Here is an 11,403-nt window from a genome sequence, read left to right as displayed (position 1 = left end):
AAGACATGTTGCACAGAAATTGACATAGTCTTTACAGTCTTGTCTCAGGTTGCGCCACCAAAAAGATCTCAACAAGTTCAGTTGTTTTCCGTACCCCAAAATGACCTGCAAGCAGATGGTCATGACATATTTTAAATATTTGAGGCCTTACCTCTTGGGGATGAAAATCTTATTATACCATAAGAAATCCTCATGTTTCCTCAATGATGACCTTTCGGACCCAGCATATGAAAGGGAGGCTTGCTTGATTGCTGCACTTAGATCAGGTTGGATCAGTAGGAAGTTGTGTGAGGACAAGATAGTACTGGGGGCAGCTATCTAAGGTGTTTCTAGGAACATGCGAGACAGGGCATCTGCTTTCCCATTCTTGGACCCTGGGCGATACGTAAGGTGGAAATTAAATCTGAAGAAATACAAGGCCCATCGAGCTTGTCGCGTTTTTAACTGTTTTGCGGTTCTAAAGGTATTCTAAGTTCTTATGGTCAGTAAATATCATGATGGGGTGAGCAGCACCTACCAATAAGTAATGCCACTCCTTCAAGGCTGATTTAATGGCCAGTAATTCGCGGTCCCCCACATCATAGTTTTTCTTGGGTTGACTCATTTTCCGGGAAAAGAAAGCCACTGGGTGCAGGAGAGCCTTGGGCCCCAGCCATTGCTAAAGGATTGCTCCTGTAGTAATTTCCGAGGCATCAACCTCAAGGACAAAGGGTAGAGTCTGATTTGGATGCTGTAGTACTGGAGCAGAGGTAAATATAGTTTTTAATTTGTCAAAAGCCCCTGGAGCTTCCTGTGAACACTGGAATAGAATATGCAGACAGGTTAATTGGGTGATAGGAGAAACAACTGCACGCCCCGGAATCAACGATTGCTTGGAGTCTGACCTCCCCTCAGCCACAAGATGGGTAAAACAAGGTGAGCTGGTACTCATCCAGAAATTTGGGAGTAGACTGCACGTGGAAGAGCAGACTTACTAGGTCTCACAGGGAAATTGCGTAAGAAGTGTCTGGAACCCCCAGAGTAGAGGTACAGGTTGGACTGTATTCGACGTATCCTTTCTTTAGGAGACAAGGAGGAGCGTACTAGGCCAATCTGCATGGGTTCAACTTCAGAGGCAGAAGCAGGTGGCATGGGGGCAGGGAAGGAAGGCACCCTGGGTAGCATACAGGATGGTCGGTAGAAGTTAGAGCTTTCCAACCACCGTCCCCATAGGCGATGGTCGAGCTGGATGACCAACTGGATGACGCCTTCAAGGGTAGTAGGAGCCTCAACTCTGGCCAGTTCATCTTTCAGCCCTTCAGAGAGGCCAAGCCGATACTGGTATTTGAGGGCAGCCTCATTCCAACCGGTGTCTGCTGACCATTTACAAAATTCCACCGTATAATCTTCCACCGACCTTGTTGGAGGGAGTGAAGGGTGGTTTCTGCTGTAGGCATGCGTTGCAGGTCATCATAGAGCTGAGACATGGCGTCAAAGAAGGTAGCAACAGAGTTTAGAACAGGGCTCTTCTGTTCCAGGAGGTGATGTGCCCAGGGCAGGGGTTAATCAGTAAGTAGTGAAATAATGAATCCCACCTTCACAGTCTCTATGGAGAAAGTTCTAGGTTGGTACTCTTGGCTCTGGTATCATCACCGTGGGAGCAACCGCGGGGCGTTTTTGAACCAAAGCGGTAGATGCAGAGGATACAATGAGCGGGGTTTGATCGACAGGAGCATAGGGGGTAGCAAGATTCTGTAGGCGACCTTCCAGCTGAAAATAGCCCTCTTGTAAATTCTTGACCGCTTGCATGTGGGGGTGGCAACCTATTGTCACAGAGCCTCTATCGGAGACACACCTCTCTCAGCCTCTGACATTATGGCTGGATTATGCGGTCACATACTCCCCTTACCACCTTCAGGGGTGCATTGCCCAAAGAAGCACGGATTGCCAATTGTATGGAAGCCTGTTGATGCCCGATGAGACGATATCCGTGGGTGGACCAGATACAGGAGGGGGTCCTCCAGAGGACTGGCAGATCTATGTGGATGGGCCAAGCAGAAAGCGAAGTCAGAAGCCAGGGTCAAACACAGAACATCAATCAGGAAAAAAAGGCAGGAGCGTGGTCAGGATCAAGCCAGGGTCATACACTGGTAATCGATCAGGAGTAGGCAGGAGCAGATCTGAGGTACAAGCCGAAGTGGAGAGTCAGGAGAGGAGCCAGAGCAGGTCAGGGTTGGTAACAGATAATCAGCAGGTGAATAGACACAGGAACAGGAGTCTGACAATCCAGCAATTTATGTGGAGCTGCAGTCCTTACAACAGAGTACCAGCAATCACACCCTGCGTGTGCCGATGCGCGTTACGTGCCGTGCACCTATGCGCATGCACACATTTTTGAGCGAATTAGCGCAGCCATATTGGGCATTGGCGCATTTGCCAGGGCTTCCTCGTTTCTTTCCCTGACTCAAAGTCTTCTTGTCCAACATCAGTACCTCACCTCAACTCTACTGAACACCTTTGGGATGAGTTGGAATGTTGACTGCAACCGAAGTCTTCTTGTCCAACATCAGTATCTCACCTCAACCCTACTGAACACCTTTGTCATTCAACATCAGTAGTAGACCTCACAAATGCTTTTTTGGTTGACTAGGCACTATACAGTAAAGGAAATAAGTGTTTGATCCCCTGCTGATTTTGAATGTTTACCCACTCACAAAGAAATGATCAGTCTAAAAATCGAATGGTAGGTGTATTGTAACACAGAGATAGAATAGCAACAAAAAATTGAAAAGAAATGTCTAACAAATTATGCACCAATTTCCATGTTCATGAGGGAAATAGGTATTTGATCCCCTTCACAAAACATGACTTAGTATTTGGTGGCAAATCCCTTGTTGGCAATCACAGAGGTTAGACGTTTCCTGTAGCTGGCCACCAGGTTTGCACACATCTCAAGAGGGATTTTGGCCCACTCCTCTTGGCAGATCCTCTCCAAGTCATTAAGGTTTGGTGACGGACATCTGGCAACTCGAACTTTCAGCTCCCTCCACAGATTTTCAATCAGATTCAGGTCTGGAGACTGGCTAGGCCACTCCAGGACCTTAATGTGCTTCTTCTTGAGCAACTCCTTTGTTGTCTTGGCCGTGTGTTTTGGGTCATTGTCATGCTGGAACACCTATCCACGACCCATTTTCAATGCCCTGGCTGAAGGAAGAAGGTTCTCACCCAAGATTTGACGGTACATTGCCCCGTCCATCGCCCCTTTGATGCGGTGCAGTTGTCCTGTCCCCTTAGCAGAAAAACACCCCCAAAGCAGAATGTTTCCACCACGTTTGACAGTTGGGATGGTGTTCTTGGGGTCATAGGCAGCATTCCTCCTCCTCCAAACATGGCGAGTTGAGTTAATGCCAAAGAGCTCGATTTTAGTCTCATCTGACCACAACACTTTCAACCAGTCCTCCTCTGCATCATTCAGATGTTCAGTGGCAACCTTCAGACAGGCCTGGACATGTGCTTTCTTCAGCAGAGGGACCTTGCGGGCACTGCAGTTTTTCAATCCTTGTCGGCGTAGTGTGTTACCAATTGTTTTCTTGGTGACTGTGGTCCCAGCTGTCTGGAGATCATTGACAAGATCCTCACATGTAGTTCTGGGATGATTCCTCACTGTTCTCATGATCATTGACACTCCACGAGGTGAGATCTTGCATGGTGCACCAGACCTAGAGAGATTGACAGTTGTTTTGTGTTTCTTCTATTTGCGAATGATTGCACCAACTGTTGTCACCTTCTCACCAAGCTGCTTGGCGATAGTTTGGTAGCCCAGTCAAGCCTTGTGTAGGTCTACAATCTTGTCCCCGACATCCTTGGACAGCTCTTTGGTCTTTGCCATGGTGGAGAGTTTGGAATCTGATTGCTCCTGTGGACAGGTGTCTTTTATACGGGTAACAAAATGAGATTAGCAGCACTCCCTTTAAAAGGCTGCTTCTAATCTCAGCTTGTTACCTGTATGAAAGAGACCTGGTAGCCAGAAATACTGCTGAATGATAGGGGATCAAATACTTATTTCCCTCATGAACATGCAAATCAGTGCACAATTTGTTAGACATGCATTGTTTTCAATTTTCTGTTGCTATTCTGTCTCTCAGTGTTACAATACACCTACCATTCGATTTTTAGACTGATCATTTCTTTGTGAGTGGGCAAACATTCAAAATCAGCAGGGGATCAAATACTTATTTCCTTCACATAGTGTATACTATTCTAGTGCACCACCACTGTAAACCCAACTTCTCCTATCAAAATATGTTTCAAAAACATTAAAGTCATGCTACCTTCAAAAATGGAGCATTAGAGAAAATAAACCACTGCAGGAACGGTTTGACCAGTTGGGTGTGGAGGAACTAAAGTGGCCTTCACAGAGCCTGGACCTCAACCCTACTCTGGGATGAACTGGAACGCCAATTGTGAGCCAGATCTTCTCATCAATCAGCATTATTATTTTCTTATCTCCTTCCTGTAGAGAGATACAGCTTTTATTACTCCCTGTGACAGAATCATCAGACCTATAAACCGGTTGCAGTGGCAGCCCTTGGTGTCACCCAGCTGTTTTCCTATACACAGGGGTCTATGTGTAAAAAGTTTCTATTGTACAGATATGTCACACATCCAAACTGACAAAAATTGCTGTATTCTCTCTAATATGTACAGTTCCTATTTCATCGGCACCACCCAGCAGCCATAATGTGTTCCCCCCCCCAGAAAAACATCAATCAGGAAATAAATTTATTGTAGCCACTAGATGGTGCTGACGATATAGGAACCAAACATATTAGAGGAAGTACAACACATTTTTTCCTGTTTGTCCCACCCATAAAAGGACCTTTTTTAATGCATAGACCCTGTAGAGTGGGCAGGCTCTTTGGGGTAAAGGCAGCAACATTTCTGGGAAAGAAATCCATGTATGCATGCATGGAGGAACAAGGAGAGCTGAAGATAGGTGGGAGTTCCTTAGGCCAGTAGTTGGGGCTGACATTGCTAGTTCAGTGTAGCCGATTCGATGCGTTGTCAGACCAAAAACATGAAGTTAGGAGCTTTCTAAAGTGATAAAACACAGGAAATATATAAATATGTTTGGCAGAGATGTACTGAATATATTTATTTAATTTTGCCCAGACATACACTTTAACCATTTTTCTATCAGGGCAAATTTTTTTTTGCACGCAAAGTCCATGTAGTTGAAATTTTTTTCATGCCACACGATATTTGCAAATATTTATGAAATGAATATTTTCAGAAAAGATACAAAAAGGAATTTTATTGCAAACAAACAATATATTACCAATTTTTTTTGTGAAATATAAAAGATTGGGTTGCATTTGAGTAAATAATGTGCACGCCTAGTAAAACTGACATTACAAATGCATTACATTTAAATTATTTCGATTCATTTTGTATATTCTTTTTTACACTTTAATTTTTTTTTTTTTAGCTTTATTGCTATCACAAGGAGGCCAGCTGACAAGTACTCTGTATGAAGACATTGGGTTCATGAAGGAAGTAGATATAAAGCATGCCAAGTCTTAAAACTATGATATATGATTTTAATTGTGTATAATTATTTTTCTATCCATTTTTTACATTATTGATATCACAAGGGGGCTAACAATAATAAAAATTATAGAACGGACAGGTGACAGGTACTCTTTACGGAGACATTGGGTTGCGCTGGGTAAGTAGATACCAAACGTGTCAAGTCTTAAAACTGCAAATGCCAGGGAAAATAGCATAAAAAAACTATGGTACCCAAAATTCTCTATATTTACATGGCGTGTAGGGGTGGCTAATTTTAATTGATTAATATATTTTTAATTATGATGATTTTGATAGTGTATATATATATTTTTTTAACTTTATTCCTATCACAAGGGGGCTATCAATAATAAAAAAATATTAAAAATTATACCCTAGTCAGGTGACCAGTACTCGTTATGGTCTTCTAATAGACCCCCAATGTCTCTCCTGTCCTCCAATGCAGCTATTCAAACACAGATTGTGATTCATTTAAACCAAAATATACTCTTCAAAACACCCGAGAATTGATATCGCATGTATGAAAAAAAATTGGCTTCAAAAGGGCACATCAGATTCAAATGATCTTTATTGGCACTGGAAGAATAGAACTAGGTCAGATCACAATGAAGAAAAAGAAAAAAACTAAACATCACAAAACATATTTTAAACAGGCAATCCGCACTTGTTTAGTTAGAAAAGAGCTAAATAAAAGAAAAAAGAAAAAAAGTGTCCCCTATGAGCTGTTATAAATCTCGTCAATATAATTTACAGCAATAGACTATAGTTTAGAAACAAATATTAACACTTTTAAACTTGGAAGAAAAATCCTTAAAGCCATAAAAGATGGCGTTAATGAGTAAATACCAGTCAAATAAAAAACACTAGAAATAGGACTAATACTGATAAGCTCTTCGAGCGTTACTTTTATTTCAAAATAACTTTTTTATATAATACAGTATACTGCTTTTTTTTTTTCTTCCTGAAGGCAGTATGCCTTTTCCTCTCTAATAATTACCTAAACTGTGCATAGCTAGAAAAAACAAATACTTATAGCATCAAATGTCAAAGAAAATATATATAATACTGGTGGAGGGAGGAAAGGGGATGCCAGCATGGGACTCTAACCACCAAGGTTTGAAATACGCTATCCAGCAGCAATGGAGATTTTATTTCGGTTTGCTTCCCCAATGACCATCAGCAGCCAAAGCTCACACAACTAGTGGAGGTAACGTGTACTGGGTCCAGCTTAGCGATCTTTAATTCTTAGCATACTATATCTTTAGGGCTGTTGGGGAAGCTAAAATTCTTAGTTGTATTATGGCAGATAGACCTCTCAGTTTTCTTTCAATGGAAATAGAATGGAAATGCCAGCTGGACATCTTAATAGTCCATTGTCTTTATGATTGACAAAATAGAGATATTTAAAAAAAAAAAAAAAAAAAAGGTAGCCAATGCATTTTGGGGTTCAAACAATGCTTGACCACCAATTTATCAACCACAAAACAATGAACTCTTACCTGTTTTTGAAGAGGGCCCAATGTCAGCTGGATGTCTTAAGGGCGTCATTGATTGTAGAAATTGAGACAATGGGAAGATAAAAGGTGACCAAGTGTTTTTTGGGGGATCAAACATTGCTCAGTCCCTGAAATATGATGGCCATCTTTTTTCTTCCTGCTGTCTCAATTTTATCAGCAATAAATGATGGACCCTCAAAATGACTGGATGGCATACATTTTGGCCATTTTCCTTTGATTTTCTCAGTGGAGGCCAAATTTTTTTTTTTTTTGAGGGGTACAGCTGTCCAGGTTTAGTCATCAAGCTCAACCAGTGTCAGCTGGACATCTTGAGGGTCCAGTCGTCATTGTTTGTAAAAAAATTAGACAAGGATGAAAGATTGTTCAGTATCCAAAATAGAGGCCGCTGTTGGTTTTTTGAGGGGGGCCCAATCTGTGGTAGAGCTGTCAAGGTTCAGTCATCAAGCTCAACCAATGCATTTATTGTTGACAAATTTGGGACAAACAGAAGATATATGGTAGCCAAACCTTTTTGGGGACCAAGCAATGTTTGGCCTCCACTGAAAATATCCAAGGGAAAAATGACAAAAAGAGCATCGGTTGTTCATCTTAAGCGTCTTTCAAGGGACATTGACCAAAAAAAAAAAAAAAAGCACCCGCCAGCCATCTTAAGAATCCATCATCATTTATTGTTGATAGAATTGAGACTACAGAAAGACAGGAGGTGGCCAGAGCTCTTTTGGGGACCAAGCAATGTTTAGTCTCCTGAGATGCATTGGCTATCTTATCTACTTCTCGCAATTTTATCAACCATGAATGACAATGGACTCTTAAGACAATCTTCTAAGTAGAGACCATTGCGTTTTTTTTTGAAGAGCCCCAATTTGTGATAGAGCTGTGGTTTAGTGTTCAAGCTCAAACAATGCATTTGCGGTTGATAAAATTGGGACAACAGAAGATAAGAAGTAACCAATACATTTGAGGCCAAACGATGTTTGACTTCTACTGAGAGCATTCAAGGAAAAAAAAAAAAAAAAAAAGATAAAAAAAAAAACACCAGGGTCCATCGTCATTGACTGTTGATAAAAAAAATTGAGACAACAGGAATATAAAAGATGGCCAGGTGTTTCAAGGGAACAAACACTGTTCAGCCCCAAAAATATTTTATCTTTCTGCAGTGTGAATTTTATCACCAATGACAACCATCTGGCACTCATTTTGTCGCTGTTCCTTAGATTTGGACGGGGACCCAATCTGTAGTACAGCTGCCAAGGTTTCGCCATCAATCTCAAACAATGGATTTTTTGTTCATAAAATTGGGACAACATATTCCAGGGGCCAAACAATGTTTCCAAAGTATCCAAAGAAAATCAACAAAAGAGCACCAGCTGGACATCTTAGGAGGCCTTTGTCACTAATTTCTGCGATTGGATGAGTTGAGATTGTGACATTCATCTGTCCCTTCCCTCCCCTCTTCCATTCACAGTCTCTGAAACAATGTGTTTTCTAAATGAACGAGTTGAAGGAATCATTGACAACCTATCTTCACTACACAGAAAACCAAAGCTAACAGTGGTATCCGGTAAAATACAACTAAGGTTTCCAGCATCCCCAGCAGTCCCCTAGACAGACATTAGTATACCAAGACTTAGAAGTAACCAAATCGTTTTCTTTCCCAGGAGTTACATCTAAAAAGACAGGTTCAATTTAGAATAAAACTCCCCAGCCCCGCTTCCCTCCTTGACCTCCTTTCCTACCCCAAGATTCTTCCACCCACCTGATTACCCTTTGGAGGCCTGAAGCTTCCCACCCAGTAACTTCCCATGGATTTAATGGGTCAATGGTACGTGAATGGGCCATTCAAGTCTGAGAAGTTACTGCCCAGCAGCAACAAAAGATGCCTGCACCGAGCTGTAACATCACTGTAGACTGCCACCATAAAAAAAAAAATAGGTTGGCATCTGGGTGGGTGGTGGTTTATCTTAGAATGACTTAGGGGGCTGGGGAGATGTTAACGTGAACCTGTCCTGTAAAGTGATGTCACCTTGCCCATTCAGGCACTCAAGCTTAGAGCCTTACCACTAGGCATGAGCATTGCATCATGGGAGGCAGTCAATTCTCCCTCATATCCAGAATCACTGGATATTTTGCAGTGGCAGCCATGGAAGGCAGGATCGTGGTGGGTTGGGGAGACCCTGAATGGGCAAGGTGACAGGGTCTCTTTAAGGACACATCCACACCACAACACATGCCACAATGCACCATATAAATATACACGTTTATGGACAACATAGTGGTCACTCTACGTGGCACCTGAAACATCAGCTATACTGTATTTAAAGGTGAACTCCAGGAACCAGACAAATACTTCTTTTCCAGTGTGGGGTACTTACATTATTTCTGGTAGGCCTCAATCCATGGGTTTGGTCCAGTGCTGCTGCCCCTCTAAGGCGCTCTCAGCAACACTTGGCTGCTCACCACCTCAATTACAATGCAGAGTTATTAGCCCTGCACTGCAAGTGATGATGCCAAGGAACCACCTACAATCTGGAGCTGGAGGCTGCTGGAGCCAGGGATAAGGTAAGTACTACACTATATCCCTACACCCCTATACTAAAACAAGCTTTTAACCCTCACTGCAGGAGTAAATCTAATTCCTGAAATTCACGAATAAGGAATTATAATCTGCAGTCAATTGCTGGTGCCTCTTCACCCCGAAAGAGGCACTCAAGGGTGTGAATGTGCCCCATATAAAGAAAAATACGAATTGAAGGGGAGAGTAACAATGATTTACAAGCAAGTGCAAGGACCTAATTTTTTGTGTTGACCACCAATTGTCAAAAGATTAAATGGAATGTGCCTCACCAATAACAGCGAGTTCTTTGACGTCAACTGCATTTTGGTTTGAATGGGCTCCATGGAAAGGAGCAAAAAAGATGGAAGGAGAAAGTTACCACCCTTTACAAGCAATTCCAAGCAAGGACCGGTTCTTGGTGTGTTGGAACGGGAAATTGAATGTGCCGCAAGTGGGTGATTTGATGTGAACTATGTTGTAATGTGAATGGGCCCCAAGAGAAAAAAAAGTGATGGAAGGAGTGTGGTCAAACAAAATGTAAGGTCAAACAAAATGTGCCTCACCAATAAAAGTGCATTCTTTGACAAACTGCGTTTTTTTGTGAATGGGCCCCAAGGAAAGAAAAAATATAGAAGGAGAGCATTCCAACCCTTTACAAGCTTAACCCTTCACAAGTGTAAGGATCTCTTCTTGGTGTGTTGACTTCCAATTTTCGAAGTGTAAAATGGAATGTACCTAGACTAACAAAAATGTGTGCTTTGATGCAAAATGAGTTATGATGTGAATGGGCCCTTAGGAAAGAAAACTGGAAGAAAGGACTGAAGGTGAGTATTACCACCATTTACAAGCAAGTGCAAGGACCTAATTTTTGCGTTGACATCCAATTGTTGGAAAAGGGAAACTGAATGTGCCTCAACTAGCAAAAGTGCGTGCCTTGAGGTCAACTGCGTTACAGTGTGCATGGGCATCAAGGAAAGAAATTAAGGACTGAGGTAGAGCATTACCACCCTTTATAAGTAGGTCTAAGGACCTATTCTATGCGTGTTGACTGCCAATTTTCGGATTTTAAAACTCTTCACAGCCCTTTACAAGTAAATGTAAGGACCTGTTCTTGACGTCCTGATCACCAATTTTGAAAACGCAATGTGCTTCAAACAGGAAAGGTGCTTGTCTTGACGCAAACTGCGGTATTGTGTAAGTGGGTACCAAGGAAAAAAAAATAAAAGGATGAAGAAGAGCATTACCACCCTTTACAAGCAAGTGCAAGGACCTCATTTTTGTACTGACATCCAGTTTTTGGAAGGGGAAACAAAATGTGCCTCAACATCGATTTGGTGTGAATGGGCACCAAGGTAAGAAATCAAGGACTGAAGCAGAGCTTTACCGCATTACAGCCCTTTACAAGCAGGTCTAAGGACCTATTCTTTGGGTGTTGACCACCAATTTTCAGATTGTAAAACAGAATATGCCTCAACTAGCAAAACGTGCATGCCTTGACACAAACTGTGTTATAGTGTGAATGGACACTAAGGAAAGAAATAAAGGATGAAGGAGAGCGTTATCACCCTTTACAAGCAAGTACAAGGACCTAGATTTTGTGTTGACATACAATTTTTTGGAAGAGGAAACTGAATGTGCCTCAACATCGACTCCATTACAGTGTCAATGGGCACCAAGGAAAGAAATTAAGGACTGAAGGAGAACAATACCACCTTTACAAGCACGTCTACTAGGTGTACTGGCCGCCAAATTGCAGAACGTAAA

At 42.1% G+C, this 11,403-nt stretch overlaps 1 protein-coding gene across 1 annotated transcript in view; it reads right to left on the bottom strand.

The window, feature by feature from the left end:
• Positions 1-6,118: 6,118 nt before the first annotated feature.
• Positions 6,119-11,403, bottom strand: part of LOC149436324 (moesin-like) — a 26,945-nt gene continuing 21,660 nt past the window's right edge. The window contains exon 9 of the mRNA XM_089661724.1: positions 6,119-11,403. This exon is cut by the window's right edge and continues 1,093 nt beyond it. The gene's annotated coding sequence lies outside the window, so the exon portion shown is untranslated.

The sequence above is a fragment of the Staurois parvus genome, unplaced genomic scaffold, assembly GCF_062004578.1.
Source record: "Staurois parvus isolate SC_StPar_1 unplaced genomic scaffold, SC_StPar_1.0 ptg001377l, whole genome shotgun sequence".
NCBI lineage: Eukaryota > Metazoa > Chordata > Amphibia > Anura > Ranidae > Staurois > Staurois parvus.
This window is presented reverse-complemented; position numbering and strand designations above follow the sequence as displayed.